At 40.0% G+C, this 20,580-nt stretch overlaps 1 protein-coding gene and 1 long non-coding RNA gene across 2 annotated transcripts in view; both read left to right on the forward strand.

The window, feature by feature from the left end:
- LOC129437205 (protein NLRC3-like) overlaps positions 1-20,580 on the forward strand; it is a 578,808-nt gene that overhangs the window by 74,809 nt on the left and 483,419 nt on the right. The window lies entirely within an intron of this gene.
- On the forward strand, positions 10,923-11,965 carry LOC141361509 (uncharacterized). The gene is made up of 2 exons (XR_012367620.1): positions 10,923-11,290; positions 11,477-11,965. It is a non-coding gene; the product is annotated as an uncharacterized lncRNA (long non-coding RNA).

Consider the following 20,580-nt stretch of genomic DNA (forward strand, 5'->3'; position numbering starts at 1 on the left):
TCTCCAATCGATCTCTCTCAATGCACACACTCCTCGGCTCGCCCACCTACTACACGCATCTAGTGGGTCCGCTTAGAAATGGTTTACACTCTCCTTTAACATGTAACCATTCAAATATTAGTCGCTGAATTGCTGTTACTCACGGTTAGTGGATCTCCAATCGATCTCTCTCTTTCCCCTTATTTCTCCTTCCTCAGGGCGTCTCCGATATAAACAATGCCGTTGATGCAGAGCTCCCAATCCTTTGTGAAGACAACAACAACCAAAGGTGCCGATGGGTACGTTTCAATTGCAAGATGCTCTTACTTGACTTTGAACGGTGTTTCTTCTCTCTCCACAGATCCCAGACGTTTCACAGCAACGTATTTCAACACCAGAACGACTCACAACCCATCCGGTATCCACACATCCAACGCGATCAAACTTCACCCCGTATTGTGGTGATTGCGGGGGATCCCCGGGAAACCCGGAAGTGCCGGTGTCCGTACAAACCGGCCCGGGCGGAACCTCTTCACTCTGCTTTTAGTTCCGCCCGATCTAGTCACTCCGTGACATAAGCACCCTACCGATCGAACCAACGAGTCAACTGTACCACAAAAACACACAACCCTAACCTTGGGTTTCCATGTTCTCTTTATACTCCTTCCTTTCCTCTCGCCATCCAATCCCCAATTGCCGCGTCCATTACGCACACCTGCACTAAATCGGCTTGATTTTCCTCGCGGGGTTCACCCGGAAGTTCCGGTGTTTCCGCTTACCCCTCCGGCGGAAACCATCTCCGGGCGGAACCAATCTTCCTAGTTTTTGGTTCCGCCCCATGTAATCATCACCGTGTGACATCCGTTTGGACCAAAATCTATGATTGGTTGAACATTTTTTAGTCCTACGCCTTTCATAGATGACATAAATTTCTACAAATACATTTAAATAACTTAACATCGTGATTGCTATCAGGATGTGAGGAGACTTTTAACCAGCATAACTAAAAATGTTTCTGGATCTTATGAGATACCCTGTCTTTAAGTCAAGCCCCGGAGCATCAACGGGATCGGCGCCTATCTGCATGTTTATTATAGACCATTTCAAAAACTGTAAACAACACTGGTCCAGAAGCACTTCCTCCCTACTGAAAAATCCAGCCAAGACCAGCACAAGCTGGTGATCTGGTTTTAGCTGGTCCCCAGCTTGGTTTTAGCTGGCTTTGCTGGTGTAGGAAGCTGGTTTTGCTGGTGTAGCAAGCTGGTCTAGGTGTGTTTTGGTCGCATTTTAAGCTGGTCTAGCTGGACTTAGCTGGCCATGCTGGAATACCAGCTGGCCCACCAGCATGACCAGCTTTGTCAGGCTGGGAGGACCAGCGTAAACCACCTTAAACCAGCTACCAGCTTATGCTGGTTTTAGCTGGATTTTTCAGTAGGGCTGTTTTAGTTTTTTTAACACTAGATAAACGTTAGGATAAAATACAACCAACAGAACATATAGAACTGAAAGTTCAAAAAGTTAAACAAACATCTTAAAGATGATGATATATGTGAAATAAATAAAAAAGTCACAAACTGAAACAGGAAGTGTTTCTGGACCAGTGTTGTTTACATCTTTGAAATGGTCTATAGCACTTCCATCCGTGAAACAACACACGGTTCAAGTAAAGCCCTATTTGCACTGGATTAGTATTACCTTAGGTAATTTCTCCGTACCTTTTTACAGAAGGTAAAAAACGCCGTAATCTTTACTGACATTGTCCGTAATGATTACTCAAATGGTGCATTCGGACTAGACTAAAATCACAGAGAACCTCTGATAAAAACTTGCTTTTACCCCACCTCCCTATGTAAAACTAATCCCGTCCGAATAGTACTTAAGAAACCTTATTGGGGTTAACATGTTTCTAGCTGCGCTGAAAATGCGTTTTGATGATGTACCAGTAGTGCTGCATGACCACTGCAGATGCGGATTTAACATGACCCATGCAGGGCTGTATAGCTATGTATGATACAGATTACTTTAAAAGACTTTTAAATATTGTTCTTTTGCATGTTTAATTTGGTGGAAATGTTTTGTATAATAAATATATGGATATCTTAAATTAAATTGTGTGACTGCAGTATATGTATCAGTGTTATATAGAAAGACAATGATGTTTAAGATATCAGCATTGGCCATCAAAAAAACATTCAACTGTGATTGTCATTAAAATACTAATAATAAAGTACACTCTGTGCACTGAAGGAGACAAGCTTGTCAAGTATGCAATTTATAGTTAGGTCCATAAATATTGGGACCGGGGCACATTTTGTGTTATTTTAGCTGTTCACAAAAATGTTTTCCAGTTCCAGTCATATAATGAATATTGTCTTAAAGTGCAGACTCTTACCTGTATTTAGAGAGGATTCACAACCAAACTGGCTGAAGGATTTAGGAATTACAGCTGTTTAATATGTAGCTCCTCCTTTTTAAAGGGGTCAAAAGTAATGGGACAGTTGACTTAAAAGCTGTTTTATGCACATTTATTGTCTATTTTTTTAAATGATTTCCTCATAAATGAAGCATGTTAAAGTCTGGAGTTGATTGAAGTGTGACATCTGCATTTGAAAGCTGTTGCTGTGAACCCAAATCATGTGATTCAGAGAGATCTCCATACAAGTAATACAGACACAATGTAGATTTAAAACACAACAAATGCTGAATACTGTAATATAATAAATTAACAAAGTGTAGTAATTACTAACATTTTCTACAGCATACTACATTTTACTATGGCTTTACTAGAGTAAATACAAACATTTACTATACTATTTACTAGAGTTGATCAGTTAACTATAGTTAATGCTAGAGGATACTATAGTAAATACTGACTTTAATTAAATAGGCCTAACTGATTTACACAGCACTTTATTTCATTATATTAATATTAAAACAATCAAATACCTGAACAGTCTGAACAATCATCCAGAATTCTCTCCTGAAGATTGTGTCATGGGTGGTCTCATCAAGGAAATGTCGATATTTGAAACGGGGGGCACTACTCCGCTTCGCGTCCTGCCTAACAACGCCCCTTAGCTGTTATAAAATGCACTGGTAACCCACTGCTTCTTGGGGTTTATTGCTTTAATAAAAGACTCTTACATACAGTCAGGGCCGGATTAACCATATGGGCAACTGGGCAATTGCCCAGGGGCCCAAGACCTCCAAAGGGCCCAGGGCAGCAAGGGCACGAGCAAAATACTGTATCTGGTAATCTCCCGCTCGCCGCTTTATATTAAACAAACTGTCAACACGGGCTTTTGCGCTGCAAAGAGAGACGCTGCGCTTATTACTTTGAACGTGAGTTGAGAGCGGTTGAGTCTCATGCGGACTGACCAATGAAGAGAGGGCCTCAGGTTAAGACCCTCTCCTTATTGGTCAGTCCGCATGAGGTGGGTCAAAGGTTCGCCAAGCATTACGTGACGCAAGGCTTTGGTACAACAGAAAAAAACGAGACACGGAGAAGCTAGGTCGGAGCGCGAAGCGGAAATTAAAAAAGGAAAAGGGCATCAGAAACGCAGAAAATGTAAAGTATAAACAGTGGTGTAGTCTAACTGATACGCAGGTATCTGCGCGATCCGATCGGCGTATGAAATCAAATTACTATAGCGGCGCGAAAGTGACTGGGGAGCAGAGAACCCACAGGCGAGTGACAGCAAAGTAGCGCGAGAGCGTTTCCAGTTATCACATGAAGAAATCTGCTTTGAATCGCTCTCGCGGTACATTGACATCAGTGTAGCTGTTCACGCGACACTGTCAACAAACCAACCATGTGGAGAGTTGAACGAGTGAAGCAGTGCACAACATAAAATCCGGAGAGTTAACAACGCACATGTGTGAGTAAACAACATTTAAATCATCAATCCAGTTTGGATTACTTTATCTGGAGGTAAGGCTCCAATAAAATAAAATTGTATATGTCCTGATGGTTTTTAGCTGCCTTTCAGCATGTTTGCCACAGTGTTAAACTTACTTTCTCTGTGTTCATTTATATATCTACGTTCAAGATGTAGCCTATATGATCTTAAACTTCTGTGAGGAAAATCATGTCTGCGTTGATGTTCAGTTCAGACTTCAAATTAAAGATAATGTTCTTCACTTTGGTTTGGGTGTCTAATATTAGGCTATATGATGTTCTTGTAATAATAATTAAGTAAAAGCCTATTTTCATTTTTAGACAATGCTTGTATATGCAAAAAATAAGCTTTTTATATCAATGACTATGCAAATTAAAGTTAATCCATGGTCATCTTAAATGTGTATTAATTAAAAAGTTCTGTTAAAGCTCCACTGTGTAGGATCTACTCCCATCAAGCGGTGAAAGTCTATATGACAACCAATTGAATATTATTTTCTAGCCCCCCCCATTCGGAACGCGTTTTAACTTGTACGGTGGCCCGGCCTTGTCATGCTAAGGTTAACATGGCTTCCAGTGGCTACAAAGCAAAAGCAATGAAAAAAATGAACAATTTGCAATGTCCTTTGCCTGTGATCCATCAAAGCACACAGATTTATGTTTAACATGGAAAAAGTCTGATTGTCATGATATGTCCGCTTAAAATCACATACAAAAAGCAACCATAAACGTAGCTTAGACACTTCTTTTTTCATCGACGCGAGGAAAAATATCACAGGGGCTGTTAAACTTGGTATTAAGATGTGTTTTCGTCGATCAGATCACAAGTGGACGAGAGAGACACATTACGTTTACAGTTGGTGTTTAAATCCGTCTCTTTTTGTCCATTTTCGACCGCTTCTCTTCAGATTAACTTACTGAGGAGATGGTCTGTGGACGAGTCCCTCTCCTGTCATTTAATTGAGCTGGAGTAATCACAGGTTTAAATGGACGCGAACTAATATGTCAGAGTCCAATGCTTATGTTTAAGTAAACGTTACATGTCCGTGTATATGTAAGAGCTTTCTCTGATATTGGTGAAATCAGGGACGGATTATGGCGATGATGTGCCCTGGGCACGGATGTCTCAAAGGCCCCCCTTTACCAATTTTTTGGGCAACAGCGTTGCACCTGTATGCACAGGGCTCAAGTGTTGGTTCGCCTCTGCCTGTATGCCCCATTTTACAGGATTAATTAGATAATTAGTTTATTTATATCTCACCAGTATCTGACAACATACTGTACAACATACTCAATCAAAAAGCCCGGTTGCATGAAAGTCCTTAAGATAAGAAATCCCTTAAATATAAGGTTAAGGGTGTTCTTAATAAAAAATGGGTTGCAAGAAAAAACCTTAAGTGAACCTTAAGGCTGTCAATAAGTATTTACCCTTAAATGCTAAAGTATTACATTAAGTTCTGTTATGCGTTGCTACAAAGTCTTTAAGTCCCATTTTTCCCTTAAAACTTAAGGGACTATAACAGGTCCCTTAACCTCACACGCGATGGCTGATTTTATGGTTATTTAAGAAAATGAAGTACCAACGCGCATTTCTAACGTTTGAAATAATCCCTTAGAGAAAAGTGATGCGCATTTATTAGGAGAATAGTGGTTTGATCGTCCGTCAATCTAAACAGTTTCCAGTTTGAATTACTTTCAGGTTTTAAACATGCGGCACTTTACAGTCTGTTATTTGCGATGTTTCATTGTACACAAATCCGCCGTCTGTTGAGCTGCGTGCGTTGATTTGTTTACGCTGTGAGATTTTGTAATTATAGCAACCGCTCCTCCTCTGCTGTCTTTTGGCAGAGACTACCGTAAAATACTTAGAATAGACACTTAGGTAAGGGTGACAGTTAAGACCTTTGTTGCAACGCTCTTAAATAAATCCCTTACCTCAGAGATTTTTTTCTCCCTCAGGGAAACCCTCACTTAAGGAGTTTCATGCAACCGGGCAGGCACACCTCTCCAAATCATATCACAGGAGAAAATTCTTATTTGAAAAACGCAGAGTTTCTATTGGAATCAATTGAAAACATGCGCTGGTCGCGAGTGTAAAAGCTTTGTGTGTCCAGCCCCTTAAATCTTAGAATAAAAAGTTGGTTTAAATTTACCTTAGCTTCCACAACATCATCAAAATCCAGTTCCCTCACAAGATCGCATTCAATGGCCATTAAAGACAGCGAATTTAGACGTCCTTGACACATTTTGCTTAATTAGTTCGTTTTTTACTCTTGCCATTAGAGAAAATGAACGTTCTACTTCACAGTTGCTGACTGGCAAGGTGATGAAAAGCTGTCCTTTTTGTGCTTTCTTATCACTCATCCACTTGGTTGTGGTTTTAAACTCATTTTTTGTTTTGGTTTTTGAGTAACCGTCTTCTACGCGTGACTTTTATATTACGCAATAGTTTTCACTCGCCTCTAGATGTCCCTCTCAACAGCGCAGCAATACATAAAAATTATTTATTTGATTTATTTACTAGTTAATACTTTGCAACTGCAAAAAACACATTATTCCTCAATATTTAACACAATTTTACTGAAAATAAAATTAAAATAAAAATATTTATTTGAAAAGAATAGACACACTAAATTTGACAGGGCCCCCTGGTGGCCAGTGCCCTGGGCAAGTGCCCAGAAGGCCCGTGCGTTAATCCGTGCCTGGGTGAAATAAGATCGCTCAACTTTCACACGCTTGTAAAATGAAACGAAAGACGCGCAGATCAGACGCTTTTATCAATGAAAGGCTAAAAATAGCGCTGTACACCGTGTGTTTGTGTTAGAGGTCAGAAAAGATGAAAAACATTTATCTCAGTACCTCAGAATACATAAAATGGGCGGAGAGACGGCGTGTGGCTGTTCCAAGACATTAAACCACATGCATTTTTGCACTAACAAGTGTTACGCATACCCATGCTATAGTTAGCCAAATAACTATAAAACTTCAAGTTTACAACATAGATGTAAACGAATATGCTGAATTACCTGTAACTTAAGTTAGCAACTTCATTGTCCAATGAGCCCCATCTTGGAAAACTAACTCCAATATTGACTTTGGTCTTGATGTTTTTCCTGTCGCGTTGTCGTTTAAAATCCCTGTTTCGCTTCCTTGGCGACTTGTTTTAATGTCCTCGAGAATAGTTCTTCAACAGGCTTTCAAAGCATTAGATCGCAGGTTTATCACGGTGTGCGGCCGAAGGATTCAGTCTAACGCAGGTCGCATATCCGGGCTGCATACGTCATCAAGCCTGGTTTATTTAAATTAACTGAGCATTACATTCGCAAGTCATAAGCATATTACATCAATTTACAATTAACTAAGAATAAATGTCAGCTTTATAATTGTTAATATTCTGAAATAAGACTGTCTTGATGACGTATACCGCCTACAAATGCAACCTCCGGAGGCTTCAGCTCGCGGCCAACTTGAGTGTACTCTGAAAGCGCGAAAGGCGGAGCTTGAATTTCAGGAATGTCCCTCGTCGGCGAATGAATTTCAAAGATGGAGGCACAACATGGATTCAGCCAGAGAGCGCTACGGCGGTATGTATTTTAAATAGCAGATTCTACACTTACGAGAATACTTTGATTAGTGGGGTGGAAGGAATTACACATGAATGAGCACATACTTTTGGAAGAAAACATGGGTTTTTGCTAAGAATTAACTAAAAAAAGTACACACTGGAGCTTTAAGTGAGCTTCCGTCAATGACGAGGACAACTCAGCTAAGCCAGGACTTTTCTACACCGCCAGCTTACTTTTACAGTCAGAGATTATGCAGATGCTGATGTGTTTTGTTTTCATAGCATCATATGTGAGTGAATGTCTTTGATAGGGGACATAGTAGTGCATTTGTATGAGCATTTAAATATTTGTAAATAAAAATACACCTGATGACAGTTAGAATTTAAGGTATTGAGTATATGTACTGTATAATACAGTAATATATTCTGTATATGACCATATTATGGTGATCCTGGGGTCGTGATGATGGGGGCCTTGAATATTGTTGCCCAGGGTATAACAAAGTGTTAATCTGGCCCTGCATACAGTGGATATAAGTTTAGTTCAACTCAAAGTGTTTTGTGCTCTTTCATGAAGGAGAAAACCTCATACAATAACATTGGAGGTAACAAAAATACTATATCGTCCAATTTTTCATCAGGTTTACTTAAGTCACTTATGGTACAGCGTTTTAAAGTGAATATAGAAGATATTTGTGTCTTTTGTAAAATTTCCCCATATCATTTATTTTGGGAGTGTCAAACCTTTTTTTTTTTTTTTTGAAAGAGCGTATTTACTCACAAAGAAAAGTTATGAAGCCTGTTAGCTTTGAAGAAATTGATATTATGCTAAAATGTTTTTCGTTTGATGGTGATAATAATATTCTGTTTATGCTTGATTTGGTTATAATTGCCCGTTATTATATTCATAAAGTCAAATGGAATGAAAAATGCCAATATTTCAAGAATTTAAAATAGAAATTAAAATATATTTAGAGACAATATCAAAAAGCTAAAACTTGAAAGGAAGAAAGACTATACGGTTGTTTAAAAAATATTTATTTTTCATGTAAATTGCCTTTCCTTTTTATTTGTATTTGTTCTCTTCCTCCCTTGTTTTTTATTTTGTTTTCATATTACCCCTGAAATATAGCCTATGGTTATATGTACTCCTGTTTGTAAACTATATTGTGTTCTTGTTAATATTCAATAAAAAGTCTTGTCGGTGACGTCATAGGTTTAAAGTGAAAGTAAAAAGTTTCGCGTTTAACTTCTCCATTCTCCATCTTATAGGGATGGGCTGAGTGGGTTCCTCACCACACCGATCATCTAACGGATGCTTATAAAGCGTTACCAGTTATTGTCGCTTGCGTAGTTGATGTTAAAGTTGGAGGATTTATGAGAATGTGAATTCAGTCAGATTGTAAGTTCAGTTGTCACGAGACGCTTTTCACTTATTCCTTTTCAGTTTCTAGATTTATTATTTATTTGACAGTTTTCATAAATGTATAACACATCTTAATATTAGCGTTGTTTAATGAATGTTTTGCGCTGTTTGTGACTCTTAACTTAATTTGTGTTAATATTTTGTTAATGTGAGGTAATGTTGTGTAGTTGTGTTTAAGACCAGAGGTGGGCATCAAAATCTATTTCGTTACAAACTACATACTGGCGCATGAAATGTAACAAAATAAAATAAAAAATACTGAGGTGAGAAATGTATTTAAATAAAATACAAGTAATTCGTATTTTGAAAATACAAAAATACTCTCACAATAATCTTCAGACTTTTTTATTACTGAAAGGTCAATAACACAAATATGAGAAATGTGTAGGCTACATTCAAAATGGCGAAGTAGCTAAATAAAAAAGCATGGCCATTACCAGGGGCGATTCTAGGATTTTCCTTTTAGGGGGGCTCAGCCCCCAGTAAGGGTATGATTTAAAAAAATATTATTTTACTGTTACGGTAGGGTTGTAGATGTCACGGGGTGACGACTTTTCAGGGCGGAACCAAAAGTTGAGGAAGTTTGGTTCCGCCCGGATGTTTCCGCCCCGACCGGAAAATGGAAACACCGGACATCCGGCGGCTCCGCGAAGGCTGTAATCAGCCGATTGGGCACAGCTGTGCCTAGTTGAAGAGATCGCCGAGTAATTGGATAACTGGAGGACAAAGAGGAGTATAAAAAGCGCAGTTAGAGGACAGTTGTGTCGTTGTTAGTGTGTGCTAGTGTGTGCTGAGGAACGGAGCTGTGCTCATTGTCAGACGTGGTGGCTGTCTGTATTTCTCTCTCTCTCCCTCTCTCACTGTAGTTGACGGTGGACCTGCTGGAGTAAACGGAAAATCCGATGAGAAGAAAGGAACTTTGGTTTAACCAGTACTTCTGAAGGAGTAAAGCAGGAAGAAAACTGACCTTGTTGTACAACGTAAACAAAGGCTATCCGCTGTGAGTATACTTGTTTGGTGTGGAGTAAACTGCAGAGATTAACCTGTGTGATCGTTGGAGTCCTCGAGGAGGAAACGGGCGGCCCTGCCCCTATAATAGCGTGGTGGGCGAGCCGCTGGAAGCATAGATCCAAAACAGCCACAGCAACGAGACTTTATTTCGGTCGTGTTTGCCATCGCCCCTATTTAGCCCAAGCGCAGTGGAGGTCACCGGGCGCTTTTCCTTGTGGTGTTGCACTTATAGCGTGGTGAGTGAGACTTTACAAATAATAAGCTTTCACATTGGAGTGGTGCTGTGTATTTGCTGTGGGTTGCTGTGTGTCTTGTAGACGAAGCCCCGTACATCCATCTTCTCTACTGGGCAGAGGACGGAGGGGCTAACGACCTCAGAAATTTCTACTACCATACGCTGTGTGCCGTTTCGGAGGACGAAGGGACGCGGACCAAGAGTTGTCCAGGGCTGTAAGAGAAGTATTGGAAGTATTCGTGGTGTACACTTACCTGTGTCTGTCTTTTGTCGCAGAGTCGGAGGCGAAAGAGTCCGCCGCCCCCGTGGTCCCTACAAAGGGGCGCCCCTGTCCAGGATTCGATCGGCCTACGGGCAGTGGAGATAGGGCAGCGCTCGACCCGGTGAGGTGGTGTGTGACCTTCGCCCCTCTGCTGACCTACGGAGAAGAAAAAGCCATACCTGCCCGGAGAGCTGTATGCAGCGAAGCCGGGGAGAAATACTCGAAGTCTCAGTAACAGTGTCTTGTGTTCTAGCTGGCCACCTGTGGAGAGAGAGAAGAAAGAGAGTGAATAAGTGAAGAACAGACTGTGAATGTGATACCTACCCAGAAAGCTGTATGCAGCAGAGCCGGTGAGAAACACTCGAAGTCTCAGTAACAGTGTCATTGTGTCCTAGCGGCCACCTGTGGAGAGAGAGAAGAACGAGAGCGAATAAGTGAAGAACAGACTGTGAATGTGATACCTACCCAGAAAGCTGTATGCAGCAGAGCCGGTGAGAAACACTCGAAGTCTCAGTAACAGTGTCTTGTGTTCTAGCTGGCCACCTGTGGAGAGAGAGAAGAACGAGAGCGAATAAGTGAAGAACAGACTGTGAATGTGATACCTACCCAGAAAGCTGTATGCAGCAGAGCCGGTGAGAAATACTCGAAGTCTCAGTAACAGTGTCTTTGTGTCCTAGCGGCCACCTGTGGAGAGAGAGAAGAACGAGAGCGAATAAGTGGAGAACAGACTGTGAATGTGATACCTACCCAGGAAGCTGTATGCAGCAGAGCCGGTGAGAAATACTCGAAGCCTCAGTAACAGTGTCTTTGTGTCCTAGCGGCCACCTGTGGAGAGAAAGAGGAACGAGAGTGAATAAGCGAAGAACAGACTGTGAATGTGATACCTACCCAGAACGCTGCAAGCAGCAGAGTCGGTGAGAAATACTCGAAGTCTCAGTAACAGTGTCTTTGTGTCCTAGCGGCCACCTGTGGGGAGAAAGAAGAACGAGAGTGAATAATTGAAGAACAGACCGTGAACGTGATACCTACCCAGAAAGCTGTATGCAGCAGAGCCGGTGAGAAATACTCGAAGTCTCAGTAACAGTGTCTTTGTGTCCTAGTGGCCACCTGAGGAGAGAAAGGAGGACGAGAGTGAACAATCGGAGGACAGACGGTGTAACACGCTACCTACCCCGAGAGCTGTAAGCGGCAGAACCGGTGAGAAGCATACCAAATCCACACTAACCGTGTTTCTGTGTCGCAGTAAACGCCTGCGGGAGACGTGAAGGCACGTGGGGCGAGGACCCCCTGCCGGACCGAGGAAGGGCTCACGGACAGTGGAAAATCTCCTACCAGTCGCACCTAAATTGTTCTGCCTCCGGGAAAGAAGAAGGAGGGCGCCACGGTTAACAGGGTCCAGGCCGGAGCCTGACGATTCCCTCTTTCTCCCGGCTTTGGTGGTTGACACCCCTGTTGCCCTTGCCCCTGTCTGCCCGGGCTGCAGTCTCCCTGGAGGGAGGAGAAGAAGCCTATTAGTTTTAAATTCCCCTTTCCCCAATTCCCCAGTTCTTTTAAATATTTAAATTCAATAAAGCTTGTTTTAAATTTTACTCACCTGTTTCCGTGTTTGTCTGGTCATTGGGTTGGCTTTGGGGACCTCCTCGAGGTGGGAGTTGAAAAGGGGCGTGGCTTTAGTCAAACACAGCCAGCCCCTAGTGGTGACATATACTACCAACCTTATTGCAATCCACTATTCCATTGTATTCCCTGTTTCATAAATGGGACAAGAAAATTTTCAGTTGGGAATGGAGATTTTTTTACAATGACTTCCTGATTCATTATTCACTGTGCAAATACACAACACACGTTTCCAGTACAAACACATCATTTTACTGTTTTTACTGTTTTATTGTAATTTATCTTAAAGGTTAATATTAATTGTTGATATAGACACTGTGTTAATCTGTGAACAAATTTATACAGATCTAAAATATAAAAAAGGGGACTGACCAACAAGTGATCTACCTTAATACTGAGTTGTCAAGATGCAGTATGTTGTGGTTTTCAGGACAGGGTTTAGATTAAGCCAGGACTAGGCCTTAGTTATATTATGATGTTTATGTAGTTTTTACAAGCATATCTTACAAAAATATTACAGGTGTGCATCTTGAGACAAAACAATGTGACTGATGTATTTTAAGATATGTTAGTGCAAGCTACTTTTAGTTAAGAACTAAAACTTAAACAGGCATTTTAGTCTTGAACTAGACTTAAGCCCTGTCTGGGAAACAGCCCCTATGTCTAGTAGATGAACCCTCAAAAACTTACTAGGAATACACAATGTAGTCTACCATACCACAGACAAATACACAGGTGGCTTACACTTTTTAAAAGGAAGGAGTTCAAATGTTGAACTATTAATATTTTAAATGAAACAAACATATTTAATAACCTATACTTTACTTATATTATTAGATTTAAAAAAGTTATTTTAAAGAACTGCAAATATAAGGTGAAATTGCCATAAAAAGCTTGATTTGCACTTTTGATCCAGTTTTTCCACAAAAAAAACAAGTTTTATAAAATGATAAACTTCACAATCACCTGGTGTTTGTGTTGCTGCATGAAATTATCTGCTTGAAGCGTTAAGAGCAACTGTAAGTTACATAAAGCAATGCATCACGCCAGCACCTGACTTTAAAACATGTAACGTTAATCAGCAATAATAATATATAGATGTGTGCGTTTACTGGTAACTTGACTGACCTGCTCCCTTCTTGGCGAATATTTCTGTGATTTTGCAGCATCTCGCTGCGTCTCTCTCTCTCTCTCTCTGCTTCTCCTTTGCACTGCATATTTGTTAGATAAAGCCAAAAAGGCAGTGGGTTGCCGCCGTTAGTTCATGTCGTGTCATCTCCAGTGGGGCTTCTACTACCAGTTGTAGTATGCCCAATACCGGACTGGCTGACCAGGAGGAGTCGTGAGCAGTTCTACTCCGTGCTATGGAGAGCCGCCGTAGACTCGGATCCTAACCTCGAGGAATTGGCGGTCTTGGTCGGTCCGATCCTCGGCTTGGCCGCTGTTCGGGTTGTTGTTGGGATGTCAGAGCCCGCGCAGCCCGCGCAGCTGACAGAGCCCGCGCAGCCAGAGCCGGAGCCCGCGCAGCCAGAGCCGGAGCCCGCGCAGTCCACGCAGCCAGAGCCGGAGCCCGCGCAGTCCGCGCAGCCAGAGCCGGAGCCCGCGCAGTCCGCGCAGCCAGAGCCGGAGCCCGCGCAGTCCGCGCAGCCAGAGCCGGAGCCCGCCCAGTCCGCGCAGTCACAGACTGAGCCCGCGCATTCCGCGCAGCCACTGCCGGTGCCGGCGACAGAGCCCGTGCCACCGACCCGTCCCGCGCATCCCGCGCGGTCGATTCAGCCCGCGCAGTCCCAGCTGCGTCCTCGCCCCAAACCCCCGTGGACTGTCCTGTTTTAGTATCCTGTGGACTTATGTGTGTTTGATTTAGTTTTGTTTTATCTTGTTTTTGGCACCTCTTGTTTAGTTTTAGTCTGATGTGTTTTAGTCTGATGTGTTCTAGTCTTGTCATGTTAATTATGTTCTCTTGTCTTGTGTGTTCCCTTTTTGTAAGCCAGGTTGCGTCCTTTTAGGAAGGGCTACAGTCAGGACTCTGCCTTGAAGTCTTGTTATATTTGTATTTTGTCATGGTGGCAGAGTCCTGGCAGTCCCTGGCCTTGTGTGGAGGTTCATGCCTTGTTTTTGTGTTTGGCTTGTGCCTCCGGTGTCTTGTCATTTGTCCCCGCTCCCTCGTCTTCCTGCTTAGTGTTAATTATTACTTATTCCCATCACCTGTTCCCGCTCGTTATCTTGTTTGGTTTTCTGTATTTAATGTCAGTGTATCTTTTGTTCTGGGCAGGTTCATTGTGTTCTGTATCTTGTTTCATGTTCTAGTTAAGTCTGGCAATCTTGTAGTAGTTAAGTGTTTCATGTTTTATGTCGTGAACCCCCTCGTGGGTCTTTGTTTTGTTAAGTGTAAAAATAAAAGTGTTTTCTGTTTTTTCCCTGACATCGTTGCGTTTGGGTTCATCTGTCCAGCCTACCCTCACAGCAGCAGGTTCTGAAACATAAACTCAGTTCTGAAAACACCCTAAGATGTCCTCAGACAAGTATTGTTCAAAACTCAAAGACAACATTTATAAAAAGTTTTGGTCCACTTTAAATGGTGAATGGTGAATTTTAATTTAATCTCAGTAATGTATTTGATAACTGAAGCTGATTTTATTCAACATTCATCACAACACTTTAACTCTTACTGAAAGTCACAAACATAAAACATTAAAATTGAATTATGAACAAAAGTAAAAAACAAAAATCATTCAGAAATAAAAACATAAGAGAAAATTTAGTGATGTCTGATGAGAAAAATCTGATTTCATTACTGTATAAAAAATAAATCACACAGTTAATATAAACATAAACGGATGAAGTTAATTTCCTTGTAAATCTCACTGATGTGTTTAAGTAAAACACAAACACACATAAATGAAACTAAAATGAAAATGTTCATAAACACTAAATGATGACAGAAGAGAAACAAATTCAACTCACTGTAGATTTGATCTGTGTGTGAACAAACTGTGTGTCTCTGTTCTCTACAGGTTGATTAGTTGTGGTATCACAGATGAAGGTTGGGTTGCTCTGACTTCAGCTCTGAGATCAAACCCATCACACCTGACACATCTGGATCTGTCCTATAATAATCTAAGAGATTCAGGAGTGAAGCTGATCTCTGATGTACTGAAGAATCCTGACTGTAAACTGGAGATACTGAAGTAAGATCATCTCTCTGATAGTCACACATACTGAGGTTTAGTTAAACATAAACTGTATGAAAAAAACACACTAAAATGTAAAGTATCTGGGCCCGGTTCCCCGATAACGTTCACTCTTAGCGCGCTAAAAAGACTCAAAAAGATATATCTTACCAAAGTTGTTTATGTTCCTAAGTGTGTTCCCCCGAAGTGTCTCTTAGGAAGCTTCTTAACACGCTGTCTCTAAGTTCGGCGTAACAATGTTGCTGTCCCAAGTGAAGGTGCTGAATTATTTGCGATCGATCTCTCAGGGATCGATTTTCCACTTCACGCAAAGGTGCATTACAATGTTTAGAAAGACAACACGTTATATACAAATGAAACATTACTCAAACTATTCCAGTAACATTTGATTTAACATAGTTTAAGTTATCCGTAAAATAGACTAATAATTCAGTTATCAAATTGTCAGTAATATAGACAAAGCAGGTATCCCTCGCTAATCATCCACCCTCCTTATCCCGTTGTGCCGCTTCTTGACATGGGTTTAACGACTTTTAAAAATGATGTAATACACTTTTATACTAATGGTAAGGTATTTAACAATCAGAATTGATTGGCAAGCAGCTGCAGTTACTTCTGTTTAATGCGGTATTGCTTACCATTAATGTTTTCAATAAAAAACAACCTAGTTAGATAGAGAATATGTTCTGAGAAGATCCAGCAGCTCCATAATGAGTTGTCTTGGGAGGCATTTTTTTTTTTTAATTTAGCAACGTCAAGCAAAATGTCAAAAGGTTTAAGGGTTGCCGAATAAAAAAATTGTTTCGGAGTTACCGGTGTTGTGTGGAAGTCTGTTCCCTATGTTTCCCTTTAGTGTAGTGTTTTTATAGCGTTTTTATCACATTATACGTTTATTCTTTATATACATTGAAAGTTTTAATGGCTACTGAGAAGTGTGTGTGTGTGCATTTATGTAATGTATCTTGACTGTTTTTAATTGTAAGTCAATTATTTTTACAGTATGAATCATATTATATGTATAATATATATTTATTATGTATGGAAACATAACAGTTTTAAAACAAACAGTAGAGAAAAAAGAGCTATATGTTAAATGGCATAAAACTGTCAAATATGAAATATTAAAAAAAATGTATAATACAATACATAATATTATTGCTTTTTAGTATAACCAATTGAAATCTTTAATCTTTCTAAATAAATTATAAATGTAAAAGCTATAAACATAGAGGGAACAGACTTCAATGAGCCATAGAGTTAAGAGAGAGGTTAAGAAATAGGTTAAGAACTACTTAGCGATAAGAACGTTTTGGGGAACTGGGCCCTGATCAGTAAGCAGATACATCAGCAGTCTCATGAATATTTATGATGTTGTGTTGTTAGATTTCCCCTACACACCTGACTGACTTAAGTTACATAACCGTGTAGACAACACACACAAGACATTTATCCTCACCGGGTGTCCACAGAAGACAAACACAGAAGAGTCACACAACATTTTGTCCATTATATGAAAAATGAAAAAAAAAATGAAAAACTATGAAAAAAAATTATTCTTTGATGCATCATGATGTGGACGATTCTGAATCAATTCACAAATGTCAAGAATTGATTCTTAAAAGTTATTTTACAAAATAATAACATGACGTGCAAGATATTATTTATGATATTCTTGCAAGCTTACTGAGAAATAGTAATTCAAGTCTTATCATGTTTCTATGGGTCCCTGCTCACGTGGGAGTGGAGGCTAATGAAGTGGCTGACAAACTAGCTAAGCAAGCTCTAAATCATGAGGAAGTTGACATACAAGTGGCTCTTAGTAAAAAAGAGGTCCAGGCTCAAGTGAAAGAAGATACTCGTAATAAATGGCAGGAAGCATGGAATACTGATATCAAGGGCAGACATCTTTATAGTATTCAACAACTTGTAGGAAATGGAAGAGGTGTATTTAAAAACAGAAAAGAAGATATCTGTATTTCACGTCTTCGAATAGGACATTCTGGATTAAATAATTCCCTTTTTAAAATAGGAAAGCATGCAACTGGTAAATGCAGACAGTGTGATCAAACAGAGACAATAGAGCATATATTATTTATTTGTCGACAGTATGAAAATGAAAGAATAGCAATGTTTCGGGAAATGGAAAAATTGGACATAATAACTTGTAATTTACAAAGCTTTTTGGAATGTAGTGCAGAGCAATGGAAGAGATATAGAGTCATTATTAAATTTATTAAAGAAATAGGTTTATATGGGATAATTTAGTTTTTTTTTTTTTTTTTTTACTTAAGCATTTCCTTGTATATCGGTGCTCCACACTCCAGTTTAGTAGGTGGCGGTAGTGCACCATAAGCTGGTTTGCCAACCGCCAAAAAAATTGCAGAAGAAGAAGAAGAATAACATGACGTTATCAGAACCAAAAAGCGGAACTCAACTGTGAGAGGGGTGCTGCACACGGACAGCTTGAGAGAGCGCACCGCACGAGCACCCACAGCGGAGCTTACACGAGCAGAAGAGAAAGAAAAAACAAATACATCTAGCCCTATTTGACTAATTCTTAACTGCAAGAAAACAAAATACATGTTGGGATCAGTGGTGTAGTCTACGTGATACGCAGGACTACGCCGTATACCCACTAGGAATTGTCAAGGATTTCCGTATTCCCACTAAAAATAGCGTCAGGATGCGTAACAGCATGGTTGTGTGACATTTCAAACTTTTAGTCATAATTTAGATGTGAAGCACTAACCATTAGCATGCTACACTTGCTACTTTAGCGGGTTGAAAGGGATATACATAGGCTATATATTTGGTGTGTTTGACTTCCTGGCGAACTGCGCGATCCGATCAGTGTATGAAATCAAATTAATACTATAGGGAATGTTAAGGTACGTCACCGCAGTGTTGCATTATGGGATGTGGGCGCCATGTTTAGAGGCACCGCCGACCGCTATGCCATTTAATTGTGCGTGTGTTCAGTTAAAAACTAGGTAAAATTGAAGAAGAACGGAAGAAATCGATAAGTTGAAAGAAAAAGAGAAGGGACCCTATCGGGAGAAACTAAATGCTACTGCCAAAAAACTTTATTTGGACAAATAAACAACATAGATCCATATGATTTAGCAGCCCAAGACTGGATTACGGACCTCCGCTCACAATTACCTTGTTTTTGCAGGACTTTATTTACACTTTGCAGGAGTTTAAGAGCTATAAATCCCTTCAAGCTTATAATAAGGTGACACTTCTTTTTTTGGAGTCGTATGGTTGGCAAACCAGCTATTTACTGACAATGTGTTAATACCTACGTATCTTAATGATTCTATAAAATAATTTCTCTGTTGTATTCTGTGCGATGAATCAACACATGTTCAAAAGATGGCACTTCTGTTTTGGCCAAGTTATTAAAACACACAAAATGCTAAATATTTAGCTAACGTTGTCATTTAAAGAGTCACAAGCAGTGGGTTTGAGTTGCATTTAATAAAAAATATGTGTTACAATCGTCAAAATTGTCTAAATATTTATTTTTATAACTCATGTGTTTAGGGTGATCAGAAATGAATGAATGAATCAATCAATAACTCACATTTACAAGTTAGTTTGACAGTGTTAGCATAAAAACAAGACAATTTAGATGGTTCTGCTTTTATTAATCACAAATTACTGAATTACTGAAAATGCAGCGAACACACTCTCGCTGATGCAGGGATTTTTTTGAAAAGTAGACGTTTTTCTCCTGATTGCAGCAGGCAAACCATGCAATCCGGCGTCTTTTCGTCAGCTCCTGCACCGGCTTCCCTTGTTTTTTCCACGAATAACCTCCCTGAACGATCGCGTGACCTGCTTGATCGAGCAGTACTGACCAAACATATCGAAGTTTATAAAAATCTCGACAGAAAATACAAAAACAACCTCCAACACATGAAATCTAATACAGCGGGATAGGACGCGTGCCTGCAAATATGGCGGATTACACATAATGCAACACCGCGTGACGTCAACTCCACATTCCCTATAGCGGCGCTAGAGTGACTGGGGAGCAGACTGGTGTGGCGCCACAAGAACCCACAGGCGAGTGACAACAAAGTACCACGAGAGCGATTTCAGTTATCACATGGAGAAATCTGCTTTGAATCGCTCTCGCGGTACTTTGACATCACCAAGAGGTCTGCTTAGCGCCAAATGAACTCGAACCTGCAGTGTAGCTGCTCACGCGACAAACAATCCATGTGAAGTGAACGAGCTGCTGCAACATAAAATCCATAGAGTTAACAACGCACATGTGAGTAAACAACATTTAAATCATCAGTCCAGTTTATTACTTTATCTGGAGGTAAGGCTCCAAATGCAATAAAATAAGCCCGTAATTATATCCTGATGGTTTTAGCTTTCAGCATGTTTGCTTGTGCTTCAGTGTTAAACTTACTTTCTCTGTGTTCATTTATATATCTACGTTCAAGATGTATATGATCTTAAACTTCTGTGAGGAAATTCATGTCTGCGTTGATGTTCAGTTCAGACTTGCAAATTAAAGATAATTTTCTTCACTTTGGTTTTGGTGTCTAATATTAGGCTACATGATGGTCTTGTAATAGTAAAGATAAAAGCCTATTTTCATTTTTAGACAATGCTTGTATTATATGCAAAAAATAAGCTTTTTATATCAATGACTATGCAAATTAGAGTTAAATCATGGTCATCTTAAATGTGTATTAATTAAAAACATTTACACCATTAAATTACACATGGTAATGTTATCAATAGTTGTCATATAATAGCTATTGAAAGAGTGGATATTTTTCTTCTTCAATGCATGTGGTAGCCACGGATTGAAGATTGTAAACAGTTTATTTAATTTTAATTAACGGTTGAGTAAGTTTTGGCCCCGAATTAGATGTTGATTAACACTAAACCAGTCTAAAAATCCATCTAGTTTCCCCAGCTGTAAACCCATTGGCTGTTAAAGTCTTTTTTTCTTATAATAAACTGACATGTTGATAACACATTCAGTTAATGTGTTTATGAGTACACTTTCAGAATGCTCTGTTACATGAAGATCCATACTGTATGCATCTGTGAGTGTGGTGGTGCATTGTGCTGGGACGAGTGAGCATGAGGGTGAGAGGGGAAAAATCACAGTATACTCACTACAAAAATCTAGACTACACCACTGGTTGGGATCAGGGGCATCATGCACCAATTTTTTTTAAGGGGGCACAGTGTCAACAGCTCACAGAAATTTGTGCATACACAGACATCAAACGAAATATTATAGAGCTTTCAGTCTTTTCCATGGCACTTACATTTCTAACAATCTGAAAACCCCTGCTTTCATGCAAAAACCTCCCAAATAAAAGTGATGACTAACTTTAATATCAAATACTATTCAATTGGAA

Source organism: Misgurnus anguillicaudatus, chromosome 24 (genome assembly GCF_027580225.2).
Source record: "Misgurnus anguillicaudatus chromosome 24, ASM2758022v2, whole genome shotgun sequence".
Lineage (NCBI taxonomy): Eukaryota > Metazoa > Chordata > Actinopteri > Cypriniformes > Cobitidae > Misgurnus > Misgurnus anguillicaudatus.